This window comes from Pipra filicauda, unplaced genomic scaffold (genome assembly GCF_003945595.2).
Source record: "Pipra filicauda isolate LSUMZ 115617 unplaced genomic scaffold, ASM394559v2 scaffold36_size6622888_pilon, whole genome shotgun sequence".
NCBI classification, from domain to species: domain Eukaryota; kingdom Metazoa; phylum Chordata; class Aves; order Passeriformes; family Pipridae; genus Pipra; species Pipra filicauda.
In genome coordinates this window covers 2712025-2735956 of record NW_024104498.1, presented here as the reverse complement: position 1 = coordinate 2735956, position 23932 = coordinate 2712025, and the positions used below count along the sequence as shown (strand labels likewise).

General features: G+C 40.1%; 1 long non-coding RNA gene across 1 annotated transcript; it reads right to left on the bottom strand.

Moving 5' to 3' along the window:
• Nucleotides 1-2656: 2656 nt before the first annotated feature.
• On the bottom strand, nt 2657-8317 carry LOC114001155. The gene is made up of 3 exons (XR_005564830.1): nt 8235-8317; nt 5529-5772; nt 2657-4905 (listed from the first exon to the last, which is right to left on the bottom strand). It is a non-coding gene; the product is annotated as an uncharacterized LOC114001155 (long non-coding RNA).
• Between the last annotated feature and the right edge of the window lie 15615 nt (nt 8318-23932).

The window sequence follows — 23932 nt, the reverse complement described above, 5'->3', positions numbered from 1 at the left end:
CTTAAATCCCTTTATAACTGCATCTTTTTATCTTCTAGTTCACTATTACACAGCAGTGTAGAAAACTGTCAGAGGCAAGACTGTCGTGAGTTACAAACTTGTAAAATTGTTAATTCAAAGCACTGCAGGGAGTAGATCTTGTTAAAAATTTGTGTGATAGCTGTCAGATGTTTCAGAAGATGTAACGGTATTTTTCTTGAGCACATGTGTTCACAGTTTGAGATGGGCTCTTCAAAGCACAGCAAAGTTTTGCTACTGGCAACTTTCATGGGTATAAGTAATTTTAATAACAAGGTAGATATTTTCTTCTCTTTGTATCCAGCGGAACAAAGTCTGTTGACATTAGGACACAGAGTGATGGCTCCAAGGAGAGTGGAGATTTAACAGGGCAGTAGGGTAGCAGGCTATTTGGACTCAGAAGAGTAGAGCTCATGATTCCAGATCTGTAATCAGCTTTTATTGTTTCTCGTGCTGTGGCTAGGTAAGGCTTTGAATATGCCAAGAACAGAATTTCATTGAGAGAATTTTAATGGAAGGAGTAGAGTTGGATTTCAGTATCGTTCGACTGGTTTCATAACTCAGGAATCAAGTACAGAATGAGGTTTAAAAACAGGAATAGGTGGATTCTAGAGACTTTCTCACTATCTCCTGTGAATCTCTCCATATGACACCTCTGTTAATTTTGTAGTATATATATATGAATTTTTTTTCTGCATGTCTAAACGTTGGGGCCATAACTGCATAAAATATATCCAAGGCAGAAAAAAACCCCATGAAACACTTTTGTATTCCTAAAATTACTGTAATCATGTTACAGATCCATTCATAGCTTGCTAAAATAACACTAATTCATAACTCTCAATGAAACAAGACCACAAGTTACACTTGGTGCTAGTTTATATCCTTTGCGTGCTTCTCAGTTTGGTAGAGCCCACTCAGGTGATAAATTGTTGCAGAACTGGATGCATTTCTGGGTACACGTGTCTGGTTTTCTGACAAGAGCCTGTAGCTGCAAAGAACTCTAAAACCTGAGACTGAGATAAGAAAAAAATTCTTTTTTTCTGCTTTTGTCATGCTGTTGTGCTGGTTTTAATTAGAAAGTTCTGGACCATAGGCCAAATCTGCATTCAAGGATCTTATTTTTCTGTACCCCAGCCACGTGCAGCCTCTCTCCTGGTCTATCCTGGCTGTCACGCTGCTCCCTCCAGAGAACCTCTTGTCCCTGGTGCCATGGCACATTCCTCTGGCTTTCTGTTCATGGCAGAGCAGTGGCTGCTGCCCCTCTTTCTGCCAGCCAGAGCAGGGGAAAGTCTCCAGGAACCCTCAGAGGGTGCTGACAGCGGTGGGGTCTGCACAGTTCCTAAAAGGATAATTTATGGGACACTGAGTAGGTGAGTGCCAGGGGCTGTCTTTCCCCTATTTTCCAGCCTGTGAAATAGAGATGGGTTCCTGTTCTTCACAACCTTGCTCCTCCCTGGCAAAAACAGGATTCTCGAGTTCCCATCCTATTCCCAGAATAAATATTTATTTATTTACTTACTTATTTGCCGTGGAGGACAATTTCTTCATTCAAGACCAAGACAGGGCTTTGGGATTCAGAGCTTTCTGATGGTGTGATGTGTAGCAGGATGTTGAACAAGGGGGTTCAGACCTGACAGTGCCAGCACTGTCAGACCCTCTAGATATGTTACTTGAGAGTGGTCAAAAAAAAAAATCCACCCTCCCTCCCCTGCCAATTAATTCACTCCTGAATGAAATAAATTTGTCTGTGCTTTTAAGGTTTCCCTTTCAAGTGCAAAGAAACACCAGATAAAGCCTTGGGAAGGGATAAGGATGGGTGTTTTTTTGTAAAAGAGAAGCAGTTTGGACAATGATGGAGCTCAGCCCACAAGAACAGGAGCTGGCTGGATCTTTGGAGGCAGCACGGCAGGGAACATCTCTGCTTCTTTAGTTCAGGAGAAGGTATTCTCCTAAGCTGAAATGCTGGATTTAAATTTTCTCCTCCAATTTAGGGCCTTCAATAGGCTGATTGATGTTGTCCTGGTTCCTTTCCCTGAGCTCCTTTGATGTGAACAGCCTGTATTCTCCAGGATAAAATCCCGTCAGAGGATAAACTGACACGGACACATCTCAGTGTGAAACAGCGTTAATGTTTTTGTGATGTTAGTTATATGGCATAAAAACAGTGGGAGTGTAAGGCATTGGTAACTGAGCAAAGAATGTAAAAACTCAATAGTGGAAAAACCAAACACATCCTGGACTGCAGAACTTGCAAGAAATACCTATGAACCAACCATATTCTCTAGTCAGCAAAGTTACCTTCGAATGACAGTGCATTTTCAAACACACCATTTAGCTTTTGAATGCCCTTCAGAATATTACTGGTGGGTTTTCTTCTCCTGAAGACTACAGCAAGTTATACGTTTGTTTATCTTACTATTTTTATGCAGGCAAAACATCTGGTGCCATAAGCAGACACAGCACTCTTCAGAGTTGCTTAGTTGGTTTTAATTAGAGGAAAGCTGCCTGGGACAGGCAATGTTCTTCTCTAAGCATGGTTTCTGGTTTTTTTTTTCCTACATTAAAAAATAAAATCCATTTTTTCTGTTAAAACATTTGTATTTAATTTTTTAAGAATTACAAATAACAGGTGTCATACAGGTTTTTTTCTTAATATAAAAGCCCCACAATCTGTATTTCAGTATAAAATGATCATTGATTAATAAGCATCTTTGAAAACAGAAACCTGAATTTCTCAGATGAGCATGCATTCAAAATAAAATCACAACAGTCTGAAAGGATTCCCAATTTGTAGGGGTTTGCTTTTTTCTGCTTCCAGGGACTTCTACAGACATTTATCTCTGAGCATTCAGGCATTTAAAAATATTGTGGATTTTTTATTTTCTTTTAAATCATAAATGTTTGTTGACAGCATTGTGTGCTTTGAGTACAAGTTAAATATTATGGATGTGATACATGATATCCTTTATATCCTGTAGATATAAAATAGCACAACATTTACTTTTTCAAAGATCTGCCTTGTGTTGGAGAATAAAGGGATTTTTTTTTTCCTAAAATGGTCGTGTGTGGCCAACATTTGATTTTATTATTATTATTTTTTAGAGTATGTTTAGTTGAACGAAAGGTGGGAGGCCTGGATTTGAGTGTGTTTGTATGTGTGCATTAGGAAGGGTCTGGGGAAACTCCAGAACATGCAAGGTCTGCAAGTGCTGTGTGGCTGTGCTAAATTGTTACCATGACACTGAATAATAGTGAGGTGATGAGCTGAATTTCTAATGGCACTAATGGTGCCCAGCAATCCTTGTCTCCTGACAGTAAAATATGCAGAAGTATTCCATGAATAAAGCTTGTTTGTTAGTTTGTTTGTGGTTCTTTTAATGCATGGTGGTTGTCCTGCAGCTGAGTAAGGTGCAGATGAATAGTGCTGGGCAGGAAGCTGGGCAGGGCAATATATACTGGCTTTTTCACTACTGTGTATGTGGCATGCTTGTTTTAAGCTGTAAGGATTTTCTGAAATGTAACAGTAAAAATCAGGTATCAAGTCCCACGTGTTCTCCTCAGCTTCTGGGCTCCAGGATGTAACAGGAGTTCACCTCTGAAATGAAGCACTCCAGCCTTTTTTCTTTCCCAAAAAGTCAGGATCATTATGAGCTTTAAATTAAAGTTCCATGTAACATTTGGATAGATCACCTGATAAGATTTCCCATTTAAATCGCAACCTGCTGTCTTTTTATCATCTTATCTTCTACCTCCGTCATGACATTGGGCTGAGTAGCTTATATTACCTCTAGTGGTGAGTTACAGGAGGTAAGGAAAAATTGATACAGAAGGGTGGGAAGAGGAGATGTCTGGATAACAATGGAGGAGATCTGTTACTCTGCCACTGACTCAGGTTGCACCTGAAGGGTGAGAAATGCCATCTGGTGTCATCCCTGTCTGATAAAACTTCATAGTAGCAGCAAATGTTAAAACAGATTCTTCCTTTTTGGCATGTTTTCACTATATGAAGCAGTGTCTCATTTCAATGATTAGTGAGAAGACAACAGCTTTCAGACTTTCTCCAAGTGTGCACTTTTAAAATACAGAGTGTGGGACTAACAAATTAACTTAATATTTAAGTCTGCTACCTGTTTGTGAGAGTTTGGCTTTACCATTCTTATCACAGGTGAAAGTGCAGCTTCATCAGTGATATGGTGTCCATTCACCAAACAAACCAGTTGAGCAATATTCATGGCACAGCCCAGCCCAGCAGAACTACCCTCATTGGCAGGACAGAAAAAACCTCTTGAATGCTGGTATTGTGTGGCTGCATTAATCTTTGCAAATTAAGGCTTAATCAGCCTTCTCCACAAAGGATTTATTTATCATGACAGAACTAGTTTTTAAGACCTAGAATTGAAAGGGGTTGCTGCCCAAACAACAAATATGCCCAACCATATTTTCCCCAAGGTAGCACCTCCATAAGAATGTTTTGGAAAGGTTTGAACTAGATGGCAAATATGCAAGGTCTTTTTCCTCAGAACTAGAAGCAGTGACTTTGTGTGGTTTGTCACAATGACTCAGACTTGAAAGGCAGATTCATACCGTCTTTAACATCCCTACCAGGCAACAACAACTGTGTTAATTTTGGACAGAAAGTTGCAGGCTGAAATTTGCATGAGCTATGTTTGACCTAAAGCTGATTTCAAGAGCGTTATAAGTTCAGGTAAAGCACTTTATGAGGCTCATAGAAAAGATGTGCTTACAATGGCTGTTTGCTCTTATCATTTGGTGGATGCATTTCCTTGTGTAGTTTCTCTGAGGTGGAATTTGCTCAGCCTAAGGCTGGACAGCTGTTGCTGTTTGTGGTGACCTCAGCTAGAGTCACACCTTCAGTTCTTGTCCCTGGGAGAAAATAAAGAGAAATCTCATATGCCTCCTGAAAGAAAAGTGTATCTGTCTGAAAGGCAGGGCTTTAGGTTTTTCTCTAAATTAACTTGTGGAAGAAAAAAACCCCAAGTTTCACCTGCATTTGCAGAGAACAAATACAGTGTTTCACAAGGCTCACCATCACCAGCAGAACATTTTCTGGAACAACAGCTGCTGCTGCTGCTCCAGGGATCCCTGTTGGCTGGGAATGGCCAACAGAACTATGGGACCCTCATGGCCACTTAGAACACTCTTAACATTCCAGAAAATCTATTTGACTGCCTTTCACTAAACTAAGAAAATTTAGAGGGCCTGTAGTTACCTGTCGTACAATCTAAGAAGTTACTTTTTTTTTTTATGCCCTTAAAAAGGCATCATGCAAGTATCTCAGCAGACAAGTGAATATGAAGTGTTTGGACTGTGATGAGTCACAGAGGGAGGGAGGCAAGGATGGCTGTTGCTGGTGTGAAGTAAAAATGAAGTATCTTTAAGATAAATGTCCATTTACGAAAGGTCTAAAAGTTAAAGGTCACCACATTTTGTCTGATGTGATGTTTAGAATCAAAGCATTTCAGAGATGCTTAAAACAGGACACCTACCCACATCTCTGCCTTTCCTTAAGGAATATAATTCACTGGAAATCGCTCAATGCTTTGGACATGTTGAAATGGTTGACCTTTTTGGGACAGTTTCTCTCCAAGTCTCATTCCTCTTGTTCTTGACAGAGTTGGTAAAATGGGGAGTGGGAAGGGGATGGAATATTTTTCATTTGTCTCAGATGAAAACTTCTCACACAGCTGAAAGGAATATTCTCAGTCCCAGAAAAACCTAGGTTCTTGACCACTGGAGAGAAAAATAAACAATTATTTTTTTTTAATCAAGAAAAAAATGAATAATTTATCTTATTTATTAAAAACTAGAGCTTTGTTACTGAACTCCTTATGAATAACTAGTACTTAGAGAGGCATAAAGTGCTATCCAGCACGATGTAACACCGGTTGGTAGTAGCTTCCAATAAAAAAAGGTCCCCCCCTTACAACCTTCTTCCACTAATTTGTGGTTTAGATATTTCCTTATGTTAGTCAGCTTAGAAACCTCAATTAAGTTTTTTTTCATTAGTCTCCCCAACACCACCACAATTTTCACCTCAACAGCTTTGGCTTGTGGCCGTAACTGAGCAGAGAGGTGGACTTCCAGCGGTGAGAGGTGCTGAGAAGCTTACAGGACCTGTGTATATATAATTACAGCACTCTGGAGGTGTGGTGCAAAGGCCAAACACACCGTGACCTCTTCTTTGGAAACGCCCAGGAAGGCGGCCAAGGAGTGTGAGCTGCAGAAATCCTCCCCAGTCCCCTTTCTGTTCTGCTCTTGGGGATGATTTACCCCCGCACAGAAATGAGGACAGCTAGTTCTTTTAGTTTCAACCTACTTACTGTCTTGAGGGATTGCACCTGGATAGGAGAGGCTTGCCAGGCGGGGAAGAGTGGTGGTTATTAAATGTGCAGTGCAGCACTAACCCCTTCTGGCCTCCACATATTGAGGAGCTCCATGGTAAGAGGTTTCATAATGTGAACGGAGCGTATTGGCTGCATGTAAATAGAACCCTGAGTTGCTGCAGAGGGGATGAACATTCCCACTACAAGGAATTTATTAAGGGAGAGGGAGAGCTCTGGTGTGTATTAAAGCAGCAGGAGTGAAGCAATGTGGCACAAAAGGAATACAGGGAAGGTGCCAAGTACAAAAAAATGCAAAGGGTTGTAAGACGTAGTAATGAGAGGCACTGAGAAAAAGGGGGAGAAAGAGACAGCTAGAGAAGTGACAAATATGAAGTGAAACCTCTATGATACATAGAGTATGTAAGGGGAGACTGGTGAGATTATGTAAAGTAAAAGGTTTCTTCAACAGCTGAATTTATTAATCTGCACTTAGTCCCACTGCAGCACAAGAAAAGTCCAAAAAAAGTTCAGAGAGTCTTTATCAACTTGCACATGTAAAAATCCTCACAAACTAACCTATGCTTTGTATTTGCTGTGACGGATGCCAGACCTTTACACAGAAAGGTGTGCACAGCACAACACAAGCACCCCTGGTGGGATATTCGTGTTGGTCGCAGATAATGATTATTTCTCATAGGGCAGCAGTTCAGACAAAGGGAAGGCTGCTATACAGCGAAAAGGGCTGAACGTAAAACACTACTGCACTCTAACAAGCACGATAAGGATTTTTAGAGCCCTAATAACAGAGAGAGACTTTGGACTTTCCTGCCCAACTGGCAGCAACTGCCTTCCCAGGACATTTAGAGAGCTGCAGAGGGATTAATTATAAACACTTAGCTTGATTTGCAGCCATTGCAAAAACATCTGCAAGGTACCGACTGCCGCTCGCACGTACAGCGCTGCGCGAGAGCGTCCTGGAGCTTACGAAAAGACACGCTGGAGCCATGAATCAAACTCCGTCATGTGACGGAGGGGAGGTGCTGGGCTGGCTCCCAGCCAGTGGTAGGAGCTGATGGGTGGAACAAACGGGGCATAAAAAGACTAATATGACTAACGGATCCTGGATGCGTGGTACCTCTATTTGGATCTACAGGAATGTGGGCTCTAGCAGTTCTGCAGCTCTACCAGCCCTTTGCCTGACACTGGAACTGCTGCTCACAAAGTAGAATCCTGCTGCTCTGTGGTAGGAGGGATAGAGAAAGAACATGGCCTGCATTTTGAAGGTAAATCTCTATCTGTTGCTTGAATGCATTGTTAGAGAGCCCCTCGCTGCTCAGAGGCACGGATTCGGTGCGATCCTATTGCATCTTCGTTGTCTTTTTGAATACTGGCTTTGTTTGGCAAATGAATATGGAGAGATTCTGCAACTTACAGCTGTGCTCTGCTTCCCTCTGCCATTCTTTTCCTCTTTCCCTGCATTGTCAGAACTGTGAGCTAGTGGGAAGGGAAGTGTGTACTGAATAATAGGAGGGGGGAGAGGGGCTCTGGTTTATCTCAGCTGACTTTGTCTACGCTGAATTCCTTCAGGAACAATAGCCTTTGGGCAACAGACTTCCAGTACAAAGGGCAAAATGGGAAAGTTACTTTCTTTTTCTAACCTTGCAGCATTTACTGCTTTTAAAGCAAAGGTTGCAGATGTACACAGCTGTCCCAGTTGCTCCTTAAGCACACACTCCCCTGCTGAATCTACTCAAGATCCACATGCTCCACACAATCATACTCAATATTTACCTACGTTTTTCTAATCGAGCAGCCTATTTGATAGGGGGTTTCCCCCCTCCGTGCCAGCAAATATAAGCGTGAACTTACCGTGGGATCACACGCTTTCTCCAGCCTGCTTTTCCACACCGAGACAAAAGTATTTGCAACCCGCACGTCATGTACATGGAGGGAGCATCCCTAGCAGGGAGCGTTGAATGGAAGGGGAGGAGGCGGAAGTGCGGTCAGTTGGGAACACACGGCGCTTGTTCCCTTGCAGGGCTGTCACTTGCCGGGAGTCGCTCTCCTGTGCCCGGCTTGATCCATTCGCTGCCTGCCTTGCTGCTGCTCTCTGGGGATGTTTCGAGTACATTTGCGCTTTGTTTTGTTTTTTTGGTAAATGAAACTATCTGTGAGTTCCTTGTTATTTGCAATCTGATCTTTGGGTTATCCCAAACTTTGGGATGGCCTCTCACAGCAGTTGCCTTCAGCGTATCAACGAAGTGGGTTAAGCTGCAAAGCTTCAAAACGGTTTGCAGAGGATAAGTGTTCCTGTATCTCCATGAATCTAATCCTGAACAACTTCTTATTTTGCTGCACTGCTTTCCCCTTTTCATTCATTCATTCCCTACTAGTGGGTCAGTGGCACATGGATGTTTTTTGAGTTTTTTGTCTTGAGCATGTGTCTTGTGGCAGCTTATATTAATAAAAAAGGCAAAGTCTGCTGCAAGTGCAGAAACTTCTGTGAACTAGCGTGTTCTGCTTGGAGATAGATAGTAACAAACTCCTTTAATCAGACAGCAGTAATGTAACTTAGAGTTGTGACTTGGGATGAAGGTCTGTGAATGGAGCCTGGTTTCACAAAGATGAGTGTGTGCACTCCTTTTTAAACGCTCCCCAAATGACTTAGCTTGGATCTGCAAATAATCCAGAATTTCTAACTTTTTTTACTATGTGGAGAGATCATATGTAAAATCTTCCCTCTGGCTGTAACAGTTAAATAAGAATGTTCTTTTAAAAGAAAACTCCAGTGTCTCTTTTCCCCCCCTCCCAGTTGTTTCCTCTGCACAGTCTGGTGACACAGCCTGCCACAAACATGCCTTAGAGTTTGAATTATAATACAATAAACATCTTCATTTTACCCAGGCCTGAAGCTCCATTTGGGTTTTTCTGATGATTAAATCAATAGATTAATTGGTATTCCTTGACAGACAGCCCTCTTCCAGGTTAATTCTTAATCTTGTTAATGCAGGCAGGTGCAAGGATAAAAAGTGAAACAGATACGATGAGAAGATTAGCTTTGCCATAAGGCAGGCTGGATTTTCTCAGACAGGCATCCCATAGGAGTAATTTAAATGTCTAAGTTAAGATACTTAATAGCATTTAAGTTTTTAATGTAATGTCTACAGGTACTCCTCAAGCTTTTTCCCTAACAAGGAAATTCAGAATAATAAATATATTTTCTTGTTACACCAGGCTAATTCTTGCATGAAAACATGAACCTGTCAACAACACCCTCCTCCTTTCCCTTAGGTTTGTCCTGGCTCTCCCGTTTATTCCATCAGTAGTTTGTGTGGAAACAGGAAAAAAAAATCAAGAATAAATATCTATAGGTATAAATTTGAACTAGGTGTTGGCACATTGGATGGGAAGCCAGAACAACTGGGTGTCCTTGCCACTTCAGCCCTGAGTGTCTCTGTGACTCTGCCTCATGGCTTTCCCTCTTCTGTTCCTCGATTTTTAACCCCCTGCCAAAGATATTAAGACTGGTTGAATGTTGGAGTTCTGTGTGAATGAGAGTTTAGTGTAAATGAGATTGGATAGAGGTGTCTGTAAAGTGAGAAGTACAGAGGTGGCTCTTAAAAATTTACTGGAGTTACTTAGAGTGGTTAAGAGCATATTAGAAGAGGTGTGTGACCTTTAGATATCAAGATTTCCTTTTAGTGTGACCACTGCATGAAATGAAATAATCTGTGCAGCTTGTGCAGAAATGCCTGGGAGGTTGATTCTTCCTAGGGTACCTACTGTCCCTCTGGTGTTTGTTGTGCACTCTCCCTGCCTAAGATTGATGGAGCTGTCCCTGATCATGGCTCCAGAAACTTTGCTTCCTATTCAGAAATGGGACCTTCTTGGCAAAACCAGTGAAACTCTTCTTCTGAGGAATTCTCTGTTCTGTAAAAGAAAAGCAGAGAAAGAGGTGAAATAAAGACAAGACAAAATAAAATAAAAGTTTGGCTATGTTAGTAAATTTAGCTATGTTAGTGTGACTCTGCAAATTGTAACTACTTGAAAGAAGGTTGCTGCCTAAAATTGTGGACAATTAAGATAAAGCTAGCTTGCACAAACAAAAGGACTGTCAGGAAAGCGGGAAAGACTTTTAGCACTTAACATTGCAAGGGAGATAGAAGGAGGGGTGGGGAGAACCTAAGCTCTTTGAAATGATAAAACTTTATGTAACTACTCTATAATAGTAAGAATAGGAGGCAGGCAACCAAATGTCTATTTAGATAAGGCAGACTTCATAAAGAGTGTAGATAATTTTGAAACTCACTGTATAAAAAGCTGTTGTGTTTCTTTTCTCAGCGGACATGCATGGGGGGACAAAATCCCCTGCCATTTCCCCAGCCCTAATACAAGCCCTAATACAATATATATATATATATAGTTTAAGGATTTCTTTGAATCAGAGGCAAGTTCCAAAATGCCTGATGTGTTTTTTATTTTCTCTGTCATGAATTTAAAAAGCGTTGCAGAATAGCTGAGTGAAGTGTAGGCATTTCTTGGAAGCAAACAGTTGATCTTATGCTTGTTACTATGGTAGCTGCATGTCACCTTGCCAATTACTAGATTAGCAGTGATTACTAGTTATGCAGTCACTATTATCCCTAACGATATCAGTCCCTAAGTTCTGCTGTATCAGCCACTGACTCTTGAAAACGATGACAGATGTTACTCAGTAAATTACTTCAAACTCCACTTTTTGCATAATTGAAAAAATGATATTTCAAAGTACCTGTCATCTTACAAAAAACACAGCATGAATGATAATGGGATTCTGTAAAATGTTGATATCCCCCACTGAGGAATGGACCATGATGTTTTAAAGCAAATAGAACAGGTAACTTAGTTTGCACGTGCTGAACTTCGCAGGGCATTATGTCTTACTCTATTTCCAAAGTCTTCTTTTTAAAAGAAGATGATGGAGGTCGATTATGTTGTCATCATAGTACAATTTTTAACTGTGCAGGCTTAAAGTGGTAGAATATAATAAAAAAAACCCCAACATGTCCAGGGAGGACTAGTTTCCTTCTGGTTTATGTGCTGTGTACTTACTGTGCAGTGAACAACAGAGTTTTCATATGCCTGGAGGCTGGATGTGACCTTGTGCCAGCAGAGATCACAAGTGAGTTGAAACCTTCAGTGAAACTCTGTGGTCTAAATAGTATTTGTATAATGTGGTGCAATGTTCTTATTACTACAGCTGATTGAGAGTTCTCTCAAAGTAAGCAAGTGACCAGCTCAAATCCGCAGCTTCTTTAGTGATTTTTAAGTGTAATTTAAAGATTGAAAGAACTTTTTTGCAAAACATAACTTACAGGTTACAAATAAGCGAAACCCTTCAAGAACATGCTTGTAACTCTTTTCTGGAGGATGCTGTCAAAGTTGACCATGACTATGTGTTCATCTATGATCCTTTGGCTTGTTTCCTCTCCGTGGTTATCTCCACTGGTTTAATTAAAGTCACAGGTTGCATTTTCCCCTTAGCTCACATGGTGAACTGCTTTTGGCAGGAATTGTCTTCGAGAGTTTTCTCTGAGTGTTCAGTGGCCTATGTCTGATTGGGGTCTTCAGACACTGCAGTAATACAGATAACATTGCTATCTACAGGCATATGCTCCATCTGCACTTTTGAGACTAAAATAGCAAAGCTGATCTCATTACATTAAATTTTCCACCCTGGCAACTGGCTGTTCAAAGGGGAGAAGCAGAAGATCTGAAAGCATCTGATCCTGGTGTTTGGACACTTGTAATCCTGGATATTTAGTTATTAATTTGATTTGTACATTACAAAGATTGTAAATGTTTCCTTCCAAATTTCTACATCATCAAAAGCACATTCCCTGTTTCAGTGTGCTCTGTGTGCAGAGTAGGCAGTGAGTCTCAAACTCCATTCACTACCAGGGATTTGCAGGATGCAGACTCTTCCATGGAGATGACCTCTATATCCTGCTTGAATCAGGTCCAAGATAATTCACATTCTGCCTTGACTGTTAAATTGACTGCAGCAGTGTTTATGCATGGCATCCATCCGTTTTCCTGTGCTGAGAGTTGTACTTGGATCCTGTTTGATTCTCATGCTGTGCTTTGTCCTCTGACACGACAAGAGATGGAGAGATCCTAGGGAAGGGAACAAAGGTGACCTCCCCTCCCCGTGGGAGGATGCTGCTCTGGTGGTTCATTTCCCAGCACTGGCTGAATTTGCTGCAGGTTTGCTGTAAAGTGAGCTCTCTTCTGAGCCTGTCTTAACCTGACCATCAACAGTTTTGTGGGCTGCAGTGCTTCTGTTGTGACTGGAATCATTCCTAGGAGAATGTGGAATGTGGTTATATCTCTAGAGAGGGAAGGTGTAAATATGCAAAGGTGCCCCTTATGAGGTATTCACAAATGAGCTGGAAAGTAACAGGTGGATGCAATGAGGGGTTACAGAGAAGAAATGGGATTTCTGGTAGTAACCAGGTTTCTTGTGGATCACTCCATCCTTATGTGCTATGGGTAATTTTTCCCATTCTCCTCCCCCTCCCCAAACAGAACTGGCGAAACTCTATTTTTAATTCTTTCTAATGCTCCTTCTACACTGGATATTTCTATTTTAAATACCTTTTGTTGTTGTTGTTGTTGCTCTACATTGTTCACCTCTAAATTGCTCCAAAGTAAATGAAGCTGATTAATGAACCTGGCAATGTGCAGGGCTAGGATTTGCTGTATTGTGGTCCAGTGGTACTTAATTACTATGTAAGGTTTTATGGAGTGTGGTACATGGAATTTCGTCATGTGATTTTTTATTATGTTGGCTTCTTTAAAACTTAAGGAAAATTAAATTCTAAGAAGTGTAAAACCACTCTCGCTTGCAATGACCTTAAGCTAATTATACTTCAAGGATAATATATTAGCCCTCTCCCAGAAAGGGACAGCACTCTAGTCAGTCTAGTCCTAGTCCTCTACAAGAGGACTTGCTTTGGTTGCCTGAATTTGATTTTGATGCCCATGTAGCTAAACCAAGGAAATCTCCAGTGTAAGAATGCTTCAGTTGGTTTAAAACTGGGGGGTTTGTGTCTGACTTAGAGGTGTGAAAACTAAAACCACAAAACCAGCATGAAATTATGAAGTGTCTCATATATTTAAGTAGCTGTGTGATAAAGCAGTGATGAGGGGGAAGGTTTTTGCCGTGCAGTTCATCTTTAAGCAGTGAAGCATCTGTCATCCAGATGTTTAAGGCTTCCTCCCTCTTCCTGGGGATTCACTGTCCTTGTGTGCTGTTTGAGAAGCCTGGGCAGATGTCCCTGTCCATGGCAGGGGGTTTGGAACTGGGTGCTCTTTAAGGCCCTTCCAACCCAACACATTCTGCGATTCCATGATTATCACAGGTCGTGGAATCACATAGCCAAGATTCAGCCTCTTTGCAGACCTGTGCGTGAGCTTCGGTGGTTTAGATCTTGTTCATTTTTTTTCAATTTTCATGTTGAAGTCATGAATGCCAGATAACTTGGCACGTCATAGTATGACAGAAACCACCTCAGGAAGCAGCAAATTCCTGTACTTTGATGTAATGTGTCAAAACTCTCGAGGTTGAGGACAGATGTGCTCTTACTTATTTCTAGTGAGGTGGCAGCCAAAAGAAAATCATATCTTGTTTTTTGACAATAGCCAAACATTCATGATTAATTTAAGGGAGTCTGAAATGCAGCTTAAAAGTTCTCACTTTCTAGGTTTTAATCACAACTATCACAACATCTGTGCATTTAATTTAAAAAGGCAGAGCTTTCAGCATTTTTTTTTCTGTTCCTTTGCCGTGTTTCATTCCACTAGTATCTACGTGCCTTCCAGAAGTGTAGCACTTGATGTGGTGATCTGTCCAGGGTTTGTTCTTTCACCTCTTCCCAGGGAAGCAGTATCTAAGCAGCAGATTGATATGTTTTTTTTTTAAAGAGGAATTTTTTTTTCGGGGGTGTTGCTTAAAGGGGAAAAAACAGGTTTTCTGTGTATTTTTCAGGAAAGGAAAAAGTCAAATGCCACACATGAAATGGAAATTGAATTTCTTTATCTTTTTGGCGGCTGTTGGCTGAATTCAATTTTTGGACCAATCTCCTCCCCAGGGCAGCTTCTACCATAAAAGAAAGAGCTGTTTTGTGAAAGAAAAATCAAACTATTGATTGTAAATTTGTTTTAGATTTTTAGTTTTATTTTCAGATATTAAATAATTTATTTTGTGGTCGTTATCCATGACACTTTCCCAATACTTTCTTCTGCCTATCAGCTGCTCTCCATCCATGGTCTGACTCATGGCGCAGAAGGCTGGAAGTGTGCACATACATAAGAAAGAAGAGTTGGAGGTGTATTTTGTCTTACTAGTGTTTGAGACCTCTCTGAGATCTCTGTCCAGGAGCTAGGAAGAATTGATCTTTGTGGGGATCTGTGAACAAGGTGGGTAAAGGCAGCTCTGTTTATTGGATGTATTCCCAATAAATAAGGCAAAACTCTGCCTTGGGCTGTGTCATCTCTTAAAGCTGAGCGAGCAGTTGCCCTGCTGTTGTCAGCATCAAATACTCACATGGGATGAATTTGCTGTTGCAAAAAAACCCCTGCATCCACTGCGTTTTGTGTGGTGGTTCTTGTAAATAACCCGTGGATTGCTGAGGTGAGAAAGGCCACTGCTTTTCTAGTGGCTTCATTGGTTTCTACAGAATGGGAACACGGACCATAAAGGGACAATGTGACTGTAATGCACGTTGTGTTCCTGCGTCTGAGGACACAATAAAACGTGGCTGGATGAGGTGTGAATTGCTGTATGTCAGCTCAGAAAATGGCAAATATCGAGCTGACTATTCTCTGTACTCCCCCTTGCCCCTTCAGGAGCACCCTGTGGTTATACAAATATTGCCTTTACATGGTTAAATAGATGCTTCTGAGAGTAGTGTCACAAGTTGTATCAAGTAAGATATCCTTATACTGGCACAATCATTTACTTTCCAGGAGATGTACAGGTTGGGGTTTTTTTAATTTTTTTTTTTTAATCAGTTAACCAACTACAATTATGTTATCAGTAGAAAATGTATATAAATGGGATTTGTATTTAAAATAATAACAGTTATTTTGCTTCTGATCATTCTAGCAGAAGCACCTGAAAAACGTGACAATTTTTGGTTTATGTATTTGAAAGTGGATAAAATACCATGCTGGGTATTTTTTTTTCATCTTTACTATTGAGAAGAACAAAGGTGAGGCAGGAACTGAAATGAAAGGGTTTAGGACATGAGATCTTGCAAGTGATGCTATTCAGGAGCAGTGGCTTGTGTTATCTAAAAGCAGTCCTTTTAAGCAGTTCTTGTCTACCTGCATAGCATGTGACACTTTAAAATTAACATGGGAGCACCACGTTTGCTAATAATGAAATGAAGCAGTAGCTTCTTAGCAAAGATAAATTATTCAGCAATTTGCATTAACAATAGGCAGTGGAATGCCAGCCTAGGCAGGTAAGATGGCAGGTGTGGAGCAGTTGGAAGTAATCAGAAAAACATGTTTATTTCATGGGAGCAACACTTTGTACAGAAGATATGCAGAATGAATTATTTATAGTTCCTGTCTGTTCTGACAATGTGTTCCTTGCATGTCGGTTTGGTGAAAGATTGGGTATTTTATGTCTCTTTCTAAAATTCTTTGCCTTGAAATTATATCTAATCTCACTGCTAGGAAAAGTTTGCCAGGGGTTGGCAAAGGGAATGTCCTCCTGAGCGTGTAACAACACGAGACTTGGTGATTTAATTCTAAATAGGAAAAGCCAGAAACCAAATGCCAATTAATTTCTTTTCTCTGGAAAGTTTCACAACCTTTGGTTAGTCATCAGCTTTTAGTTTCCTCTAAATCTATTGTTTAGCCAGATTGAAACGGAATTATTTTCTTGGAATGATGAGATGACATTACATTTAAGAAATAACAATGTGTATCTATTAACTCTTTAATATACATATTAAATAGTGGTATTACTACTGCTATCATTGAGGCCAGTATGGTACTGCTTGGTGTATTTTGAATAATTATTATTACCTTATTTTACATTAGATTATGAAATTATGTGCTTTTGTTTTACGTATGTACTCCTCAAATTGCCCCGATCCGGCCCTTCTTCATAACTGGAAATCACTTTATCTTTTGAATTAATTGAGAAAGGCTAGAAGGCTTTCATGTTTTCATGTGCTGTGTTCTGCTGTGGGATGCAGTTAAACTAGAATAAAATTCCTATACAATTTTGTTTGTTTTGATTTGTCAGGGAAATAAATATTTTAATTCCAGTGTCCACACTGGGGCTTATCTGATTATTAAAATTCTTTATAGTTTTACTAAACTTTTCTAACTCAGTCCTCCCTGCCAAGTGGGTAAGTTGTGTACAAGTTACTCTATGTCGGGTGATCTTCTGTAATTTTCCTGTGTTTGCATTCAACTGTGACAAGCTAGTCAGGTAAAAACGAGCTGTTAACAGAAGAGAGCTTTCTATTAGTGCTTCTCATGTGGAGACAAACGTAGCATTTTAAAAAATGGAATGGAGAATGAGACTGACTCATTCTGTGGGATCCTTGGGAGCTGTGTAATGTGGGGAAAAAACTAGTTGAAGACATATCTTTGGTAATTGGGGTATGGAAATTTTGCCAAAAGAAAAACTTTCGTAACTTTTTTTTCCATATTATTACTGAGAGAATTTCAGGCAGCTCTGTGCCTCTCTATCACTTTTCTGTCTCTTCTTCATTTTCTTCCACAGGGCATAAAAATGTTTTACAGAAAAGAATGAATTTTACCCTACTAAATGTTTTTCTTGAGAAGGGAAGTGGGAAGAGAAAAGGGACACTGAACATTCCAAACAAGAGAAAAAAAAAAAAGGCACCTTTGGGAACACTTCTTGAACGGCATCCTTACTTCAGGGTCCGTGTTCTCTCAGCCAGCACTAAATAATCTGTAGCTGTTACAGGCGCCTGGAATTCTGTCTCTGCAGTTCACAGCCCTTATTATGAAATGCAGTTTATGCTGTGTTTTTACTTTGTGTTTGCTGCCATTTGCCCACTCATATTTCATTAAACCAATTAAGGTATCTTAGTGGTTTTACCAGGTCACTTGGGGTGAAAATGGAGAGCTGAGGACCTGGAAATGTCATAGAAGATTCCCCCACTGTAACCACACTTCCTCCTGAGAATCCTAAATACGGGGACTCGGTTGCCTCATCCGTGACTTGGTGTGGTATTTCAGGTGAGGGTTGAAAAATGAGCATTTTTGAAAATTCAGCTTTCAGTATTTGCTAAAACTAATGTTACAGTTGATGGCACTTAATGAACTAACAGGAAGATCAGCTGTGCTTTTCTGCCCACTGAAATCTTGCGTGAGGCCTTATTACTGCTCACCACTCATTGATTCCAGGGGGAGAAGCTGACTTTGGTGTACTTGTTCTGAATGCAAACTGCAAGGGCTGCTGGAGCTCCTCTGTTTTGCCTTTTACCTCAGATCATCAGCTTCAAATCTGCCTGAGGCCTCTGCAGCGCGGAACAGTTGTACAGCGAAAAGCGCGTCCCCCGAAAGGCAGATATTGTGGAGGTCACAGATATGTGGAAATGGATTGTAGTTCGGTTTTAGCCTCAACATCTGCAGGGAAGCATTATCAGTGACACTGAAAAGAAAATGCAGTTTGACGGTGTTGCTTTTTTTAAGTTTGTTTTTGGTCTGTTTGCCCAATCTTGCTCGCAAAGGGAAGTCCTAAGCCCCTCATGAAAAAGGCCAGAGAGTTGGATTTGCTTCTGGGCCTCAAGGTGAGGTACCATGGCTTGTCATGGCTTTGCTAATGGCACCACTAAGCCACTGTTGTGTTTGTAAATTGTCTTGTGAAGCATTGCATGAAAGTGCTCCAAAGCAATCCATGGAAAAATGTCATCCGTTTTTGGAGATGAACGTTCTTGAAAGAAGGAAAGTGGAAAACTCATCAGTGGGAGGTCTACTCAGGGAGTGTCTGGGTGGAAATAAAATATAACAAACCCCTGAACATTCAATTGATTCAAAAATTATTTAATGTGAGGAAACATTTATTTTCTTGTCCCAAATGAAAATGAGTTTTGAAATTGTTGTTCAGTCTTCAAGGTCTAGGTCTCTAGCACCCTGAGATGTGTGATGACTAGTCATATGTTTCTTCAATCACTAAAGAGTTCTGAAAATAGCCATGCACTTTATTAGTTGTTACTTTTATTGTTTATCAGTATTTTATGATTAACAACAAAACTGCTGTTTTCATCAAATCATAGAATGGTTTGGGTTGGAAGGGACTTCTAAAGGTTATCTCATTGCTTGGACCAAAAATGTTATCTTAACGTTGATCTAATATTTCCATTTAGTGGGCACAGGATTGTTTTGGTTCAAAATAGTCATTAATCATCTTATATAAACGAGTTATGCTTTGTTTTTCAAGTCAACACTTGTGACCTCTCATCCAAATGAAATGGGAAGAATTGCTTTACTTTCATAGCACTAGCATTGCTTGACTTCATCTTTCCTACCATCTGCAGCTGGGAAAAAAAAGTGAAATTATAGGATCTGTATTGAATCATTGGTATGGTATTCCAGACGACTGGAAAGACAAGAGCTATTTTGCATACTTCTGTAGCTGCTAGACAAGCAGAGGAATGTAATTGGTAACCAACTCACTGTCTGGATGATGTTCTTTAATATACTCTAGAGTAAAAAGCATAAATTATTTTAGTGCTTTAATAAGCTTGTTTCCTTTCAGGAGTTTAAAACTACTTATAAATTCAGTAAGAAAGGTATTAAAGACTTGAAAGAACGAGTCAGGTTTTGCTGATTTTTTTCTGTGAAAAGTTCCTTCCTAATATTCCATTTATATGATTGCAGACTATGATAATAACTTAATTAGTGTTATACATGTACAGTATTGTTATGTATATGTAATATACTTGCTTAATAGTTTCCTTGGTTTTGTACTTCTATTAGTCATCTATTTGTCGTGCAGTCCATGAGGAAAGGTAATGATATATAATAAGGGCTTCTTTCCAAAGCTGTGGAAAGAAGTAATTAAACTTAATTGAAGTAATTTCTTTGAAGTATAATAGCAGATGCAAAGGACTAATTCAAAGCAGATTAAGGCAATGAATGCTTTGAATTGCTAGCCTGCAAATAGATAAGTATTACTGTTAGTTAAATAAACTTATATGAAAGTGTCTTCTGAAATCTGAGTCTGGGGATCAGGTCTAAAAATAGACAGTTGGGTTAAGGTTTGATAAGGGATGTCACTTCTGTTTCCTAATTTATTACACTCTGCCAGTCAGAAATGAAATCTCAGAAATGCTGTGTGTGTCTTATCAAACAAGTGCAATAGAACTGGGAATTAGCCTGGGCTATCCCTGAAAGTTTTTTGATGGTAACTTAATCATCAGCTGTGGCAAGCTCTTGGCTGGAAATTATTGGTAAAAAAATACATTAATGATTCTGAAATAAAACTACATTGTATTTAGAAATGTTACCTGAGAAGTCAGAAGTTTTCTTGTATCTTTGTACTGTCATATTCCTATGGATTTCAAATGTTCAGTTGGTTTTACATTAGGAGCTTAAATCAGGCTTATTTGTGCAATAAAAAGGAAAACATATGTATTGCTCTTGCATCAGAGACTGAATATGAAAGGTGCATTAAAAAAACCCAGGTAAGATAAAGTTAGCTTTTACAGCACGTTTTTATTTCTTTGCAGAATGGATGCAACCAGGAGAACATGAAACATAAATCTGAAATTTTGTTTTCTTATTTTTTAGATCTTTAGAACTGGTAATTTCTTTCCACCTGCACAGTGATTCTAAGTAAAAAACAACAACAACAAAAAAGATGTTGAATATCTCAACTGCTCTGTCAAACTCCAAAGTAGCTAGGTGTGAGTACATCCTTTTCTCCCCACACCCACGATGGGGGAAAAAATATAGGAGTGAGAGCTGTGAAAGGCAACCATCCTCTGAATTGGGCTGATGGGCTGAGCAGGGTGGTAGGAACTGAGACGAAAGCAGGGGCAGTCCCTGGCTGCATATGGATGGGGAAATAGGCTTTTCCAGTACTGAAGTGGTGAAATGAGATTAGCTATGTGCAGACTGGAAGTTGTCTACCATTAGAAAGAAATAACAGAGTGGTAGTCTGGGCTTTTTTCTGTTTTAGTTTCGTTGTTGCTACTGAAGCACTAAACAAGTGTGGGCAAGTAGAGCGAGATTTGCTGCGGAACTGTAAGAGGGACTGCACTTTGAATGTTTTCTTGGGGTTAATTTGTATCTTAGACTGTTGGTAACTCACGGCACAGGTGGGGTTTTGTATGCATCATGCAATAGGCTGCATCACCAGGGGTTTCTGAAGTCTTTTCCCTGTGAGAGGAAGGAAAAGTTGGCTTCTCCTTTCTCTGTTACAACAGTGTTTGTTCTATGTGTGCTGGTTGACAAAATACAGATCCAAACACCTTTTTTTTTTACTTCTGTTTCTTGTTCTGCTGAGAGAAACATTGTTCCGTGAAAGCCAGCTGTGGGAGGGCTGGTTGTGTGGTGTGAAGGGATTGCCTCCCAGGCTGTGTGTGCCTGCGGTTCCTTTGCCAGGGGAGTGGGGCCGTGGGGGTGTTGCTGCCTCTCCACAACGGATGGCACCTGGGCTGGCTGAATAAATGAGGTGCCCGAAGGCATTTCTTGTAATGACAACCTGTCATCTGGCTTAATTAAGGCCTCTTTTCAAAAGAGAGGTCTTTAACTACTTTATGGATTTTTAGAGCTTGTCTCTTGCCTGGTAAATGTAGGTACCCAGTGGAGATCAGGGCTTGCCCCTGTTCCTTTTCTGCCACGGGCCAAGAATAATTCTGAAGTGTGGCAAAGCAGATGGAACAGACTTTGTTGGATGCTAGGCAAGTTTGTCCTCTGTCCTCATTCCCTAGAACAAATAGCGAGTGTGTCTATGGGAAGTTGGGGTGTGTGTGCTTTCTTTCTATAGGAACTAAAATTAGAAGTGGAAAAATCCCAAAGTCTGATGTTTCTCATTTGCAAAAGATAGTGGGAGACAGATAACCACCCACTAATGTCCTAGTTGTTAGAAAATAAAAGTCTTATGAGTCTGAGGGAACCGGTTTTGCCTAACCTGGAAAAGCAAAGACCTAGGGAGTAGCTTCTAGCAATCTAGGATTAGAGAAGATGGAGGCAGGTTTTTTTCAGAGGACCATAGTGGGAAGAGTCACGAGCTGCAATGAGGAAAATTCCCATTGGATATAAGAAGAAGAAGTATGCAGTAAGACTTGAATATTACTGGCACAGGGGCCTGGCATGAACAGCTTTGCAATACTCAAGACTCAACACGGCAAGGCCCTGAGCAATCCGATGTGACTTTGAAATTAAGCCTACTTTAGGCAGAGGGTTTGACAAGGTGACCTCTAGAGGTCTCCCAGTGTCAATTATTACGAGATTTTATGCTTTCTTCAGTGCTGCTGCTGCTATTTGTAATGTTAATTGTAGTGTACCATATGTAGCAGGTTTATTGAAACATATCTAATGGCTGTGTTAACAGAATCATCCTCACCCAAGGGCAGGCTAAGAATTTTGAGTTCTTTCATTAATCTTGCTGACATAGCATAGTGTTACCTTCAGAAGGTAAAAACATTGGAAGTTTAATTTATGTGTAGAGGCGTAGATTGAAGAGCTGGAAACAGTGGCCCTTCAGTCATGAAGTAGAGGAGCCATTTACCAACTGGCTTAGGGCACGAGTAAATTACTGACTGGCTATCGTGAGTGTGACATTCTTGATCCTTTTCTAAGGCCCTACAATTAAGTGCAAGCTTCTCTTGAAAGGAATTATGGTTTGCAATACTCTTAAGAATGCTTAAAGGGTTGTATTTGGCAGAAGACTTTAATGTGACATGGGTGGGGTTTTTTTTCTGTCCTAGAGCCTAAATTTAATTTGTTCATGCATAATGCACTCAGTTGAGAATTTTCTGAAGTGGTGAAGTGTAACTCCTTCTGCATGTGTTCAATGAGACAGGAAAATCTAGCTAAGCTGAGAAGCTTCTAGTAATTTGATGGTTTGTGAGAGAGCAAGTGCCAACTCAGTCCTATCTCTTTTCAGCTTTTCTTTCTGCAGTTCATTGACTCATCCTGCCTTGTTTTTCCCGAAGGGCCCTATTTAAAACCTATATCCAGGGTTATTCAATTTTCACCAAGAAAGTTAAGCTTTATGTTATTATGCAAGAGAGGCTACCTACAATGAGGCTTACAGCTTACTATTGGTATGGAAATTCAGTAGGGGTTTTTCTGGTGTTAAGCTTAAGTGAGGGAATGCTCAATATATATGCCTTTAATAGATCTGAGTATGATAAACAGGAGTGATTTATTCCAGCTGTCTGTTTCTGCTGAAATCCACACCTTTCCTTGATTCTCAAAGGTTGTAACCCAGGCTGTGCATGGCAAGACTTGTGCTATTTGAATTTCTCAGCATTGTTTTTACTGGAATGGTAGAATATACAATGTTTTTCATGAACAGTGACTGCTAGATGTGCCCAAACCTAGTCTTACAGGTTTCAGAGAAGTTAGAGAAATGCTTTGTTGTGTTCTCATCTTACATTTTTCTTGAGGAATATGATACAAATGTATTGTCAAGCTTCTTTGTTTTTGTTTTCCCTATTCACTGCTTGTTCACCACAGGTTAAAATCAACTGTCTACTGAAATGCTTACTGGTAAAGTTGTAGAATGTTTGTAGGAAACAAAGGCCAATCCAGTGGTGTCTGAAAAGTGAATTAATTCTAACGTTGTGGTCACAATTCTTTGCTTCAATGCTTTGGCTCTCCTGCTCGCAGTTCTTATTTGTCATCTGGAAAGGTTCAAATGACCATCCTCTGAGTAAGACGTGGCCATGTTTCATTTTTTTGGATACAGGGCTAAACTTAGTCCATATTCTCAGTCAAACCATGTAAATGGGGGGAGTTGTATGCTTTGCATCCCTCTGACTCTGGAGGTAAATGACTTATTTTTGCTTTTGCTCAAAGACAGAAAACAAACACACAAGTTCTAGATTTTATTACAAGCACCCCACAGCTGCAGAATCAATTTTATTACAGGGAATAGTGTTTTGCAGGCCCACATTCAGTGGCAAATATTCACTATTTTAAATAGATTGCTGTTTGTAAGACTGGCTTAGAATGCATGTGTTTGCATGAACATCCACATTCTGGTGGACAGATGATAAGGGCAAATGTCACTTCTGTGTCCCTATATCCTCTGTCTTTCTGGATTTAGCTTCTGGCTTTTCAATACTTTTCCCAGTTCCTAAGTTTTTATTCCTTGGACACTGTCTGATATGGACACAATATTTTTAATGTTTTCCGAGTTTCATAGACTGGAGGCCACTTGGCTAGAATAAAGCCTCATTTTTAGTAGTTCAGATATTCAAGAGCAACAAAATATTCCAGATTTTCCAACTGACGGGTCTGCATTCCACCTTACAGAAGCTGCAAATAAACACTTCTTTCTGTCAGTTTGTTGGTTT